The sequence below is a fragment of the Triticum urartu genome, chromosome 3A (genome assembly GCF_056163025.1).
Source record: "Triticum urartu cultivar PI428250 chromosome 3A, HENAU_Tu73, whole genome shotgun sequence".
NCBI classification, from domain to species: domain Eukaryota; kingdom Viridiplantae; phylum Streptophyta; class Magnoliopsida; order Poales; family Poaceae; genus Triticum; species Triticum urartu.
The window spans coordinates 95745027-95751335 of NC_141875.1; positions in this window are offsets into that span (position 1 = coordinate 95745027).

Below are 6309 nucleotides of genomic sequence, written 5' to 3' on the forward strand. Positions count from 1 at the left end.
TCGTAGTGATACACATTTTCATGCCAAAGGTATAAGATAGTAATGATAGTACCACACAAATGTGGCACTGCAATTTGAGTCATATTGGTATAAAATGCATGAAGAAGCTCCATGTTGATGGAACTTTGGACTCACTCATTTTTGAAAGGATTGAGACATGCGAACCATGTTTGTTGGTAGATATGCATGAAGAAACTCTATACAGATGGATCGTTTGGACTCACTTGATTTTGAATCACTTGAGACATGCAAATCATACCACATGGGAAAGATGACTGAAAGCCTCGTTTTTAGTAAAATGGAACAAGAAAGCAACTTGTTGGAAGTAATACATCTTGATGTGCGCAGTCCAATGAGTGCTGAGGCATGTAGTGGATATCGTTATGTTCTTACTTCACAGATGATTTGAGTAGATACTGAGTATATTTACTTGATGAAACATAAGTCTGGATTATTGAAAGGTTCAAGTAATTTCAGAGTGAAGTTGAACATCGTCGTGACAAGAGGATAAAATGTCTATGATATGATCGTAGAGATGAATATCTGAATTACGAGTTTGGCACAGAATTAAGACATTGTGGAAATTGTTTCACAACCGATATAGCCTGGAACACCATAGTGTGATGGTGTGTCCGAACATCATAACTGCACCCTATTGGATATGATGCATACCACGATGTCTCTTATCGAATTACCACGATAGTTTATGGGTTAGGCATTAGAGACAACCACATTCACTTTAAATAGGGCACCACGTAATTCCGATGAGATGACACCGTATGAACTATGGTTTAGAGAAACCTAAGCTGTCATTTCTTAAAAGTTTGGGGCTGCAACGCTTATGTGAAAAAGTTTCAGGCTGATAAGCTAGAACCCAAAGCGGATAAATGCATCTTCATAGGACACCCAAAACAGTTGGGTATACCTCCTATCTCAGATCTGAAAGCAACAAGGGATTGTTTCTAGAATCAGGTCCTTTCTCGAGGAAAAGTTTTTCTCGAAAGAATTGAGTGGGAGGATGGTGGATACTTGATGAGGTTATTGAACCGTCTCTTCAACTAGTGTGTGGCAGGGCACAGGGAGTTGTTCCTATGGCACCTACACCAATTGAAGTGGAAGCTTATGATAGTGATCATGAAACTTCAGATCAAGTCACTACCAAACCTCGTGGGATGACAAGGATGCGTACTAATTCAGAGTGGTACGTAATCCTGTCTTGGAAGTCATGTTGCTAGACAACAATGAACCTACGAGCTATGGAGAAGCGATGGTGGGCCTGGATTCCAAAATGGCTCGAGGCCATATAATCCGAGAGAGGATCCATATATGAAAACAAAGTGTAGACTTTGGAAGAACTACTTGATGGTCGTAAGGCTATTAGGTACATATGGATTTTAAAAGGAAGACGGACAATGATGGTAAGTATCACCATTAAGAAATCTCAACTTGTCGTTAAGATGTTTTCCGACAAGTTCAAGGAGTTGACTACGATGAGACTTTCTCATTCGTAGCGATGCTAAGAGTCTGTTGGAATTATATTAGCGATTACTGCATTATTTATGAAATCTTGCAGACAGGATGCCAAAACATTATTTCCTCGACGATTTTCTTGAGGAAAGGTTGTATGTGATACAACCGGAAGGTTTTGTCAATCCTGAAAGATGCTAAGAAGTATGCAAAGCTCTAGCAATCCTTCTAAGGACTGGAGTAAGCATCTCGGAGTTGGAATGTATGCTTTGATGAGATGATCAAAGTTTTTGGGTGTATACAAAGTTTATGAGAAACTTGTATTTCCAAAGAAGTGAGTGGGAGCACTATAGAATTTCTGATGAGTATATGCTGTTGACATTTTGTTGATCAGAAATGACGTAGAATTTCTGGAAAGCATATAGGGTTATTTGGAAGGTGTTTTTCAATGGAAAGCCTGGATTGAGCTACTTGAACATTGAGCATCAAGATCTATATGGATAGATCAAAACGCTTAATGGTACTTTCAAATGAGCACATACCTTGACATGATCTTGAAGGTGTTCAAGATGGATCAGTCAAAGAAGGAGTTCTTGCCTGAGTTGTAAGGTATGAAGTTAAGACTTAAAGCTCGACCATGGCAGAAGAAAGAGGAAGGACGAAGGTCGTCCCCTATGATTTTGTCATAGGCTCCATACGGTATGCCATGCTGAGTACCACACCTGATGTGTGCCTTGCCACATATTTGGCAAGAGGGTACAAAGGTGATCTAGGAGTAGATCACCAGATAGCGGTCTAAATTATGCTTAGAGGAATAAGGATATGTTTCTCGGTTATGGAGGTAATGAAGAGTTCGACGTAAAGAGTTACGTCGATGCAAGCTTAACACCTATCTGGATAGCTCTAAGTAGAGATACCGGATACGTATAATGGAGCAACAATTTAGAATAGCTCCAAGTAGAACGGTTATTTGAAATGGCTCCAAATGTAGCGTAGTAGTTGCATCTACAAGATGACATAGAAATTTGCGAAGTACATACGGATCTGAATGCTGCAGACCCGTTGACTGAAACCTCTCTCACAAGCATAACATGATCAAACCCAGAACTCTTTGGGTGTTAGTCACATGGGGATGTGACCTTGAGTGTTAATCACATATCAATGTGAATTGGATTATTGACTCTAGTGCAAGTGGGAGACTGTTGGAAATATGCCCTAGAGGCAATAATAAATTGGTTATTATTATATTTCCTTGTTCATGATAATCGTTTATTATCCATGCTAGAATTGTATTGATAGGAAACTCAGATACATGTGTGGATACATAGACAACACCATGTCCCTAGTAAGCCTCTAGTTGACTGGCTCGTTGATCAATAGATGGTTACGGTTTCCTGAACATGGACATTGGATGTCGTTGATAACGGGATCACATCATTAGGAGAATGATGTGATGGACAAGACCCAATCCTAAGCCTAGCACAAAGATCGTGTAGTTCGTATGCTAAAGCTTTTCTAATGTCAAGTATCATTTCCTTAGACCATGAGATTGTGCAACTCCCAGATACCATAGGAATACTTTGGGTGTGCCAAACGTCACAACGTAACTGGGTGGCTATAAAGGTACACTACAGGTATCTCCGAAAGTGTCTGTTGGGTTGGCATGAATCGAGACTGGGATTTGTCACTCCGTGTAAACGGAGAGGTATCTCTGGGCCCACTCGGTAGGACATCATCATAATGTGCACAATGTGATCAAGGAGTTGATCACGGGATGATGTGTTACGGAACGAGTAAAGAGACTTGCCGGTAACGAGATTGAACAAGGTATCGAGATACCGACGATCGAATCTCGGGCAAGTATCATACCGCTAGACAAAGGGAATTGTATACGGGATTGATTGAATCCTCGACACCGTGGTTCATCCGATGAGATCATCGTGGAACATGTGGGAGCCAACATGGGTATCCATATCCCTATGTTGGTTATTGACCAGAGAGTTATCTCGGTCATGTCTGCATGGTTCCCGAACCCGTAGGGTCTACACACTTAAGGTTCGATGATGCTAGGGTTATAGGGAATAGATATACATGATTACCGAATGTTGTTCGGAGTCCCGGATGAGATTCCGGACGTCACGAGGAGTTCCGGAATGGTCCGGAGGTAAAGATTTATATATGGGAAGTCCTGTTTTGGTCGCTGGAAAAGTTTCGGGTTTATCGGTAATGTACCGGGACCACCGGGAGGGTCCCGGTGGTCCACCAAGTGGGGCCACCAGCCCCGGAGGGCTGCATGGCCAAGTGTGGGAGGGGACCAGCCCCTGGTGGGCTGGTGCGCCCCCCCCCCCCCACCAAGGCCCAAGGCGCAAGGGAGAGTGGAAGGGGGCAAACCCTAGGCTTAGATGGCCCTAAGGCCCACCTAGTGGTGCGCCCCCCTCTCTCCTCCCTTGGCCGCCCCCCTTAGATGGGATCTAGGCTGGCCGCCACCCCTAGGGGTGGAAACCTAGGTGGGGGCGCATCCCCTCCCCTCCCCCTATATATACTTGAGATTTTGGGCTGCCATAGACACGATTGAATCTCCTTCTTGGCGCAGCCCTACCCCTCTCCCTCCTCGTCTCTTGCGGTGCTTGGCGAAGCCCTGCTGGAGTACCACGCTCCTCCACCACCACCACGCCATCGTGCTGCTGCTGGATGGAGTCTTCCTCAACCTCTCCTTCTCTCCTTGCTGGATCAAGGCATGGGAGACGTCACCGGGCTGTACGTGTGTTGAACGCGGAGGTGCCGTCCGTTCGGCACTAGGATCTTCGGTGATTTGGATCACGACGAGTACGACTCCTTCAACCCCGTTCTCTGGAATGCTTCCGCTTAGCGATCTACAAGGGTATGTAGATGCACTCTCCTTCCCCTCGTTGCTGGTCTCTCCATAGATAGATCTTGGTGACACGTAGGAAAATTTTGAATTTCTGCTACGTTCCCCAACACACCCACCACCCACTTAGTAGCCACTGTCAACGATTTGACCGACATACTCGACCTCGACTCCGAAGACATCGACGGTATGGACGACGATGCAAGAGACGAACAGGAACCATTGCCCACAGGGAATTGGACGCCCACTTCATCATATGATGTATACATGGTGGACACACCCAAATAAAGGGACGACGAGGAACGGAAGGGCGCAACGAAGGGTTGTTCCCTCGAGAAGCAGTCAAAGCGGCAGCGTAAGCGCCGCTCCAAATCCCGCCTCGGCAGAAACAACGGTCATATAGACCCAGCGATAGAGCAGGGTGAACCATCGCCCGACCAGGGCAACACGGAGAATCAAACCGAACAACCCGACTGAAGGATAATAATAATGTTATTATTTATTTCCTTATATCATGATAAAAGTTTATTATTCATGCTAGAATTGTATTAACCGGAAACATAATACATGTGTGAATACATAGACAAACAGAGTGTCACTAGTATGCCTCTACTTGACTAGCTCGTTAATCAAAGATGGTTATGTTTCCTAACCATGGACAAAGAGTTGTCATTTGATTAACGGGATCACATCATTAGTTGAATGATCTGATTGACATGACCCATTCCATTAGCTTAGCACCCGATCGTTTAGTATGTTGCTATTGCTTTCTTCATGACTTATACATGTTCCTATGACTATGAGATTATGCAACTCCCGTTTGCCGGAGGAACACTTTGTGTGCTACCAAACATCACAACGTAACTGGGTGATTATAAAGGTACTCTACAGGTGTCTCCAAAGGTACATGTTGGGTTGGCGTATTTCGAGATTAGGATTTGTCACTCCGATTGTCGGAGAGGTATCTTTGGGCCCTCTCGGTAATGCACATCACTGAAGCCTTGCAAGCATTGCAACTAATGAGTTAGTTGCGGGATGATGTATTACGGAACGAGTAAAGAGACTTGCCGGTAATGAGATTGAACTAGGTATGGGATACCGACGATCGAATCTCGGGAAAGTAACATACCGGTGACAAAAGGAACAACGTATGTTGTTATGCGGTCTGACCGATAAAAGATCTTCGTAGAATATGTAGGAGCCAATATGAGCATCCAGGTTCCGCTATTGCTTATTGACCGGAGACGTGTCTCGGTCATGTCTACATTGTTCTCGAACCCGTAGGGTCCGCACGCTTAAGGTTACGATGACAGTTATATTATGAGTTTATACATTTTGATGTACCGAAGTTTGTTTGGAGTCCCGGATGTGATCACGGACATGACGAGGAGTCTCGAAATGGTCGAGACATAAAGATTGATATATTGGAAGCCTATGTTTGGATATCGGAAGTGTTCCGGGTGAAATCGGGATTTTACCGGAGTACCAGGAGGTTATCGGAACCCCCCGGGAGGTATATGGGCCTTAGTGGGCCTTAGTGGAAGAGAGGAGAGGTGGCCATAGATGGGCCGCGCGCCCCTCCCCCCCTTGGCCCGAATAGGACAAGGAGAGGGGGCCGGCCCCCCTTCCTCCTCTCTCTCCTCTTTTCCCCCCTCCGCGAATCCTATTCCAACTAGGAAAGTGGGGGAGTCCTACTCCCGGAGGGAGTAGGACTCCTCCTGGCGTGCCTCCTCTTGGCCGGCCAGCCCCCCCCCTTTGAGCCTTTATATACGGAGGCAAGGGGCACCCCTAGACACACAAGTTGATCCACGTGATCATATTCTTAGCTGTGTGCGGTGCCCCCTTCCACCATAGTCCTCGATAATATTGTAGTGGTGCTTAGGCGAAGCCCTGCGACGGTAGAACATCAAGATCGTCACCACGCCGTCGTGCTGACGGAACTATTCCCCGACACTTTGCTAGATCGGAGTCCG